The sequence below is a fragment of the Acomys minous genome (genome assembly GCF_964271855.1).
Source record: "Acomys minous genome assembly, chromosome: 2".
NCBI lineage: Eukaryota > Metazoa > Chordata > Mammalia > Rodentia > Muridae > Acomys > Acomys minous.
Window position 1 is genome coordinate 48,909,421 of NC_140484.1, and position 9,712 is coordinate 48,919,132.

General features: G+C 48.8%; 1 protein-coding gene across 3 annotated transcripts in view; it reads right to left on the reverse strand.

Annotated features, from left to right (window-relative positions):
• Window positions 1-9,712, reverse strand: part of AHNAK (AHNAK nucleoprotein) — a 92,620-nt gene that overhangs the window by 51,368 nt on the left and 31,540 nt on the right. The gene's annotated exons all lie outside the window — the stretch shown is intronic.

The window sequence follows — 9,712 nt, forward strand, 5'->3', positions numbered from 1 at the left end:
ACAAGCTGAGACGCCTCCAGCAGTGTAAGTCAAGAGTCAGGCTGCCTCTCTGCAGCATGTCCATCCAGCTGGTTTTGGTTTTGGTTTTTGAGACAGGGTTTCACTGTGTAGCCCTGGCTGTCCTGAACTTGCTGTGTAGATCAGGCTGGCTTTAAACACTCGAACTCTGAGAGATCCACCTGCCCCTGCCTTCTGAGTACTAGGATTAAAGGTGTGTGCCACCATACTCCACAAAGATTTTTGTTTTGTTTTGTTTTGTTTTTTGAGACAGGGTTTCTCAGTGTTACCCTGGCTGTCCCAGGGTACCCTGTGTTATTCCCAGCCTTTTGCCCTATCTGCTCTCCACTTTTCCATGATACTAATAAATAAGAGAGAAACTACAACTGAAGTGAACGTATTATAGTTAGCCACACCCACTGGTCCCAGGGCCGCCCCCCACCCCACCCCGCATCTGCTCTAGAGAGTGGACAGGTTGACTGCCAGCAAACACTGTTCTGATCAATCTGGGAGGTTGAGGCCCGAGTCTGTGGGAGGGTCTGGGAATGTGAAGGGCTTCCACACAGAGACTGGGAGTGGGAGAAAGTTTCCCCAGTATGGTGTTTCCCCTCATATCTCTGTACCTGCCATGCCTGCTTGACTCCAGTTTGACAATCAGCCAACAGCCTGCAGTATGAGCAGGGTTTCCACTTTTCCCCAATGGCATGGGGCAGTTCCACCCACCACAGAATCCCCCTCCCCCCACTTGCCTCTCAGGGTAACCTAGAGCTCTTCATTCCGAAGATCATAGCCTAGAAGGAAACAAGTCAAAATCCAAGGGGAAGTCAGGGCAAGAGTGGATTAGTCAGAGCCAGGAGGATTAGGATACGCTTGAGAAATGTAAAGGGTGTGGGGGAGGAAGACCAGAAAAAGGAAGAAGAGGGCTAGGGGTGTGACTCAGCGGTCTAGTACCGCAAGCAAACCGTTGCCTTTATCCCTTACCATGGGCACAGCCCCAAAGGATGGCGTCGGAGGGTTTGAGTTCTGTCTTTCTGGATGCCCCAAATATGTACTCTAAGTAAATCAGAGCACTTGTGACATTGAGGCAAAAGTTTTGCTCTGACACCAAGCCAAATGATCTGACCTCACCCCCATCCTGCCCCTTACCCCAGTTCTGCAATCCTGGCCTGTTAATGTGCAGACAATAAGGGAGCCCCGGCTTGGCTCCAGGGATAACTGCAGTCACTTTTAGCCAAAGGGCCAATCCTTGAACTAATCTGAGTACTGTCACTCTTCCTAGGTGGATTTTTTTTTTTAATCTATTTAGACCTGACCTCTGTGAAGCAATGGCCCTGGTTGAGGGCCAGACAAGACTGAGCAGAGGACACTGGGCAATCACAGAAAAAGGTCAGCAGAGCCCAGCTGGAAGCTGCTGCCTATGGCTCACACATCATATATTGATTGCTTCTGGGCCTCACCTCTTACTTGGTGGGACCTTAAGTTCTAAAATGCAGCATCAGCCTCAACTTTCTCCTTTACCCAGACTTTGTCTAAAAGATGCCTTCGTATATGGCGGCATCTCAGCTTTACACGTTTCAATGTTGGTATTTAGAAGATGGCTTGTGAGGCTGGGGAGATGGTTTGGTACCCAAGTGCCTGCTGCTTATGCATGAGGACTTGAGTTTTGATGTCCAGAGTCTAGGTGAAAGGTGGGCACGGTCTTCTAGTGTGTAACCCTATTACTTGGGGGTGGGGGTAGGGACAGAGGACCCCTAGAGCTCTCTGGCCTGGCAGTCTAGCCAGTTGGTGAGTGGAAGCAAGCAAGAGACAGAGTGCTTGTGATTGAGAAAGATATATGACTTTGGCCTCTGACCTTCACACGCATGCACTTGTACCCACAGGCACATGTGCACATGCATAGATATGCACACACATACAAATACACACAAATAACAATAAAAATAAGAGCACTTGTGTGTGTGTGTGTGTGTGTTGGGGGGGGCTCGGAATGTAGCATGCATTAAGTCCTGGGCTTGCCATATCATAAGCCTAGTGTGGTGACACACATCTGAAACCCCAGCACTCAGGAAGTGGAGGCAGGGGAATATGAAATTCAAGATCATCCTCCCATTGGTAGCTTTATTCCAGGTCAGCTTGGGCTGCACAAGAAGGGTGCCCCCCACCCCCCAGCCGTGACTATTTAAGGCCCATCTCCTGGAGTCCGACCGCTCTCATTACTGAGCTGTAGTCACGCTGGACTGCAGTATGAGCACTTGGTACCCTACCAAGGGAAGAGCTTAGCTTCCTGTCTGCCCTGCGGGGAAGGCTCTGAGCTTTTCCAGCCTGCTCTGCTCGGTGGGTTTCCTCCTGGGTGTGCGATGTCTTCCAGGGTACATAGCTGCCAGGCTCTGTCCTCTCCACCAGGCAGCCTGGCCGTGGGGAGGGCTGGAATGTGAAATCCCCGGGGAGAAGAATGACAAGGCGGTTTTCTGTTTGTAAGCCTGCAAGTTTGGCTCACCACTTGAATTTCAAGTGGGCCCTTCAGGCTGATAGGGACGTCAGGTGAGAGAGCGGAGGCAGCCCGTTTGAATTGTCTAAATTCCTAGAAAATAAATTCTAGGAATTTCAGCTGTAGGAGGAAGGTGGGTCAGGTAGACTAAGCTCGGGCAAAACTTGCTGCAGGGGGGGGTGGGGGCCCAGCAAGAGGCAGGCTTTGACTCCCCCCCCCCCCCCCCCCCGGTTTGCATAGCATATTTTCCTTCAAATTATTTTGCCTATTGAATCATATTAGACAAACTTTGAACTAAGTTTTGTTTTGTTTAACTGAGCTGCGGATCTCTTCTGGAGGAAAACAAAACAACAAAACAAAACAAAACAAAACCACTCCCTTTAAGTACTGTTTTTGGTTACTGCTCTTTGTTTGGAGTAATTACTACCCCCTAAAAGTGGGAAATTACAGATTACTGATTCTCAGAAGGAAGCGAGTGCTTGGATTAGCCAGACTCTTGCCCCTGGATGGCCGGTCCAGACCTTGCCAATCTCCCAGGTACAAAGGCCTGTTACTGCATGTTCTACAAACACTCCCTTTTGTTGTTTCTAGGCGGGAAATGGTTGGCTCCTGTGTGTCATGTGCCATGTTCTTATTACATAACTGTGGAGAGCCTTTGATAGTTTTTGTGGGTCACAGGAATGAGCACAAGAGAAAACATGGGGGCTGCAGCTTGTCTCCAGCACTGTGCCCCGGCAGTGAGTTAGACTTGTAGGCTGTGGCGTATCTACTAGCACTTGCTTACTATTCACTAGTATGATTTAAAACTTTGGGTGGCGGTAAGGTGGCTGGAGAGATGGCTCAGTGGTTAAGAGTGCCTCCTGCTCTCCCAGATACACACATATCCATGAAAAAAAAAAAACCTTGTAATTGTGGGCAGTGGGGGCACAATGCCTTCAATCCCAGCACTTGGGAGGCAGAGGCCAGCGGGTCTGTGTGAGTTCAAGGCCTGCCTGGTAACACAGCCCAAAGAAGGCCCAAAGAAGAAACTGACAGCTGCCCAGGTGGGCAAGCCTGGACCAGTGCCTCACTGCTCTTAATCTCACCCCTCCCCTTGCAAAAAAAAAAAGAACGAAAGAAAGAAGGAAATGAACAGGAAAAGGTCCAGGGCTGAACCTGAAACCCACGTGCCTCCGGGGCCCCGGGGTCCTGAGTTTCCACCCTTCCTGCACCTCCTCCTGGTCCCACCCTGCTGAGCCTCCCTCCACACTTTACTATCAGCTTTCACTCCCGCTCCCTGCTTAGAAAACCTCCCCCAGCTCCTCTCCAAGCCCTAAAGCATGGTTTACTAACCCAGCCTTCCTGGCAGTAAAAGGGACAAAATGCTGATAAAAGCATGAGGCTTCTCAGAAAAGGCTCCAGTGAGAGTGTTGGCCTGCTTTACTACATGGCCCTACACACAGTGCTCACCGTGTCTGAGCTTGTCTATTAAATGCAAAACTGGGGCCCACCTTATGGAGCTGTAGGTAACATCTAGGATGCTCAGCACAGAGTTAGCGAGCTGGTCACAGGAACAGCTCATGCAGTATTTACTACACACAGAGCACACTACGTTAATTTTTCATGAAGCAGATGTTGGAGTTTATTAGGAAGAAAATATGTGTGTTAGTTTACATTATTCTTACAATGCTGTAAGAGAAATTCCACAGCCATCTCCTGACCCAGGTCCTGAGGACTGAACCCCGGGGCCTGAACATGCCAGGCAAGAACAGCACCAGCTATTTCCCCAGCCTTGTGTCCCAGAGATAGGAACACACAGAACTGATAGTTTTTTTGTTTTTGTTTTTAATGGTTTTTCAAGACAAGGTTCTTCCGTATAGCCCTGGCTACCCTAGAACTCACTCTGTAGACCAGGCTGGCCTCTAACTTTGAGATATTCCTGCCTCTGCCTCAAGTGCTGGAAGTAAAGGCGTGCACCACCGCCACCCAGCATTTGATAGCCATTTTTTAAGTATTTATGTTTTTAATTTCTTTAATGTGTATGAGTGTGTTGCTTGAATTTATGTATGTGTACCACATGTGTGTCTACTGCCCTAAGAGGTCAAAAAGCATATCTGGTATTAGGGTTGTGGATCATTGTGAGCCAACTTGTGGGTGCTGGGTATTGAACCCAGGTCCCTCCTGAAGAATAGCAGGTACCCTTAACCACTAAACCATCAATCTGGCCCCAAGATTTCGTTTTGAAATTTATGTGTATGTGCACCATGCGCATACATAAAACCCTGGAAGTCAGAAGAGGGGGTCAGATCCCCAGAAACTAGGATTACAGGCGGTTGTAGACGGCTGGGTGAAAGCTGGAACTGAACCCAGGTCCTCTGCGAGGGCAGTGCGTGCTCTTAACCACTGAGCCGTCTCTCCAGCCCTGGCTATTAGATTTTTGTTGTTTGGTTGTTTGTTTTGAGACAGGTTCTCACTATGTAACCACATTGTCTAGCCTGGAGCTCACTATCTAGACCAGGCTAACCTTGCACTCACAGAAAGCTGCCTTTCTCTGTCTCCGCAGGGCTGGGATTAAAGGCGTGCGTTATCTGGTCTTTATTATTATTATTCCCTTAATACTTTCAGAGATGAGAAAATGTCTAAGATGCTACAAATTTCAAGAGACATTTACTGTTTTTTTCATGCCTCACCCCCCAAAAAACTTCCCGGTTCCTTCCAGGAACTATCACAAGGAAGAAAAACAACTTTGTTGCTAAAATCTAAAAGCTTTGTTATCCCTGGGTAGGACCCCCCCACTTCCAGGCTCTGACTAGAGACCGCGCTCTGTGGTGTTACATCTGAGCGCCTCACCTCTCTGGATGGTGAGATGGAGTGGGTAGTGCCTGCCTTCCTGGGCGGAGCTGAGAACACAGTGCGAGATGTCCCGAGATAAAGCACATTGTGCACTGGAAGGACCTGTCAGTCCAAAAAGGAAAAAAAAAAAAAAGGCGGGGGTGGTGGTAGGGGTGGGGATGCGGGGAGGGCATCTCATCTGTAACTCTTTCTAGCCTCAGCCATCTTACTGGGAAGTCTTTCTGTGCTGGCCAGACCTCGAGCTTGGGGTGGGGTGGGGGGGAACAGGCGTTTTATGGGGAAGTGAAACCGCCCTCCTTGGCAGAACGTCGTCCCGTCCCCCCCCTACACACACACACACACACACACACACACACACACACACACATTTGCTGTGGCACAAGGCTGGTATTCTGCAGCAACCATTCAGCCTCAAGAGGCCCCTGAAGCTGCCTGACGCCACAAGGCAATCCAGAGGCTGGTAAACAGCTCGTGGTATTCCCAGCTCTGTGGCAAGGAGTCATGCACAGAATTCTTTGTCCTCGTGAGGAAAGACAGAAAGCTGCTGTGTGCTGCAAAGCCCGAGGCCAGGGCCCCATTTTCAAAATCCCCAACAGGAGCTCACACCAAGGCCAAGCATGCCACCAGCCTTTAAAGCACACTTGCGAAATAAACTTGCCCAAACTTGGACTCCTCGCTTGAAAACTTAGATTTCCTTGTTAATTCCAGAGGGAAAACATGGCAAGGTTACAAGAAGTCTGGCGAGCTCCTACTTAATTGGAGCGAGCACCCGTAGGTGCCCTCCAAAGGATGAGCTCAAACACACCCAGCACCGTACTTCTGCGAGTGCCCTACCCCCAAACACATCACCTGCTACGATCACAAGGAATGTCATCAGACCCACCAGACCAAGGGACATTGCTTCAAAACAACTGGCTCTATACCCTTCAAAAAGGTCAATGCCACATAATAAATAAATAAATAAATAAATAAATAAATCTTTTTTTTTAAAAAATGGGGCTGGAGAGATGGCTCAGAGGCTAAGAGCACAGTCTGCTCCTCCAGTGGTCCTGTGTTCAATTCCCAGCAACCACATGGTGGCGGCTCACAACCATCTAGAATGTGATCTTGGGCCCACTTCTGGTGGGCAGGCGTACATTCAGGCAGAGCACTGTATACATAATAAATAAATAAATAAATAAATAAATAAATAAATAAATCGATCTTAAAAAAAAAAAAAAAAGGTCAGTGCCAGGGCCAGCAAGAGGGCAGCAGCTAAAAGTACTTGCTGCCAAGGCTAAAGATCTAAGTTTGATCCCTAAGACCACAGGGTCCTACGTCCCAAGGCTTGTCCTCTGACTTCCACACTTGAGCCACAGCATATAACACACACACACACACACACACACACACACACACACACACACACTTGTTAACTTTTTTAAAATGAAAAAAAAAATTACATCTGCTACTTGTGGCTGTATACACTTGTAGTCGTAGCTTTGGGAGGCTCAGGCAGAAGAGCTGTGAGGCTGAGGCCAGCCTGGACCGTATAGCGACCTCCAGACCAACCTGAGTTACACAGTGAGATCTTCTAGATTGAAGAAATCCTGAAATTTGTGATGCTGAGGCAGCGGGATCAGCAATAGTGTGGAGCCACACGCAAGGAGCTTCAAGTGTGACACTGTCAGACAGCATTAGAAACAAAACAAAACAGTAGATTGAAATAATGAAGCCAAAGACAACTACATTCCAAGGGGCAATCAGAAATGGCTGAAGCCTCTCTGGGGGGAAAAAAAAAAGTTCAGCTCTGTTGACAAAACTACAGGCGTAATCAAGAAACTTCTGAGTGGGCCAGTCATGGTGGCGCACGCCTTTAGTCTCAGCACTCGGGAGGCAGAGGCAGGCGGATCGCTGTGAGTTCGAGGCCAGCCTGGTCTACAAAGCGAGTCGAGGACAGCCAAGGCTACACAGAGAAACCCTGCCTCAAAAAAAAAAAAGAAAGAAAAAGAAAAGAAAGAAAAAGAAAATAAGAAACTTATGAAGGGATGGTTTATTGAGTGGTCAGGGTGGGACCTACTGAATTTAGTTGTCATACTCCACTGGCAATAAGGAAGTGTCCACACATAGTGAAGCACTTAGGGGGTAAAGTGCTATGACATATGCAGTCAGCTGTCCAATTGTTCATCACAAAATAATGATTATTATAATATCTATATGGAGAGAGCTTAAAGTAAGTGAGTCCTTAAGAGAAGTTTTCAGAAAAAGAAAAAGAAAGGATCCAGGTGGTGGTAGCGGCAGCAGCACCAGTGGCAGCGGTGGCAGCACACGACTTTATAATCCCAGCACTCGGGAGGCAGAGGCAGGCGGATCCACGTGAGTTCGAGGCCAGCCTGGTCTACAAAGTGAGTTAAAGGACAGCCAAGGCTACACAGTAAAAACCCTGTCTCGAAAAACTAAAACAAAACACACACACACACAAAGAGAAGATACAGCCACAATGTGTATACCACCATATTATTCTTGCAACTTCTCTGAAGGTTTTAATTTAAAGAATATATATTTTAAAAGAATGAGAGAGGGACAGAAGTGATGTGCACATCTTTACTCCCAGCACCCAGGAGGCAGAAGCAGGTGGTTCTCTGTGAGTTTGAGGCCAGACTGGTGTACATACTGAACTCCAGGCTAGCCAGGGCTACGTGCATAGTGACATCCTGGGGGAGAGGGGGCAAGGGCTGAGGGGATAGGAGGTGATGAAAGGAAGGATGGAGGAGGGACCAACACCTCCCGTTGCATGCTTAGCTGAGTCTCCCACGTTGTATTTCCTCACTTTCACAGCTCGGGCGGGCGCTCTGAAATGAGGTGTGAGCATCAGCCACATGCGGGTCCTGGTGGGGCCTGCTCGTTTCGGTCTGGGATGCTGGAGGCTCAGCTACACTTCAACACTGACACTTCTCAAAACATTTCAGACAGTTCCCTGCCACCCAGGAAAATAATTACTCAGCGTTACAATCACCCCCAGCTTTTCACCCAAAATGACACCACTCTCCAGCCTGCTTTCCAAAGGCGTCATGGACTGTTGGGACTGGAAGGACCCTAGAGGCATGACCAGGAAGTGAACAGAGGTTCACAATGGACCCTAATGTGCCCAACATGGGAGCCTGACCCCAGTAACTCCAAGGCCAATACACTTTCGCAGGTCCTGGGAACTCTACAGTAGCTTCCAGTCCCTTTGGCTCTTTGCAAAATTAAGAGAGATAATGTTTCCCAGAGGAAATTATGCCTCCCTCCTTTTTAACTTAATTACCCCCTCTTCTTATATTTTGTGTGTGTGGGGGGGTGGAGTTGTCTGTCTTTCTGTCTGTCTGTCATTTGTCTGTCTGTCAGAAAACAAGCTGTAAGAGTCAGTTATGGGCATCCCAGGAATTAAACTCGGGCCATCAGGCTTTGCAGCAGTCGCTTTTACCCGCTGAGCCATTTCTTTAGTCCAAATTATCCTTTTCTTTTAAATGTATAGTTAATTCTGTTTTCAATCACGACAAAGAAAGAACAAAAATGTTATTTCTGGAGATGTAGCACATTGGGTCATGTCAGCCTAGCATACCACAGGTTCATACTGGGTTCAATCCCCATCACTGTCTAAACCAGGGTGGGAACACACAGGATTGTGATGCCAGAGGAAGAAGCGGGAGGGGGGGCGGGGGGGGGCGGGGGGCGGGGGGCGGGGCGCGGGGAGCGGGGAATCCTTCAGCCCTTTATGCCGCCTTCAGTGCTGCTCCCGCTGTGGGGATGGCCCCTGCAGGATGGAGACCTCCTATTCTGTATCACTGCCTGCAGCCTGCACCCGATGTGAGAATGCCTGAGAGGTTCCTCCCGAGGTTTAGCAGACAGTTACTGTCCACCATTCTCCCAGGACTCCCAACTGTCCCAGCCAATAAGGTATCACCTGGAGGACTTGGCAGCCTCATCGTCTCCACTAGACGTGTCATTTGCCCCCAGCCCCGCCCCTTCCTTCAGAGTTCAAAGCATACATCATCTGGTCTGTAGAAGTCAGCAAAAGAGGATTTTGAAATCACTGGGGCAGCCGCGGGCGTGGTGGCGCGCGCCTTTAATCTCAGCACTCAGGAGGCAGAGGCAGGCGGATCGCTGTGAGTTCGAGGCCAGCCTGGTCTACAAAGTGAGTCCAGGACTGCCAAGACTACACAGAGAAATCCTGTCACAAAAAAAAAAAAGAAAGAAAGAAAGAAAAAAAAAAAGAAATCACTGGGGCTTGGACAGCATCCAGACATGGTGCTCCAAAAGTACTGAGTGGAGGGGGCTAGAGAGATGGCTCGGAGGTTAAGAGCACTGTCTGTTCTTCCAAAGGTCTTGAGTTCGATTCCCAGCAACCACATGGTGGCTCACAACCATCTGTAA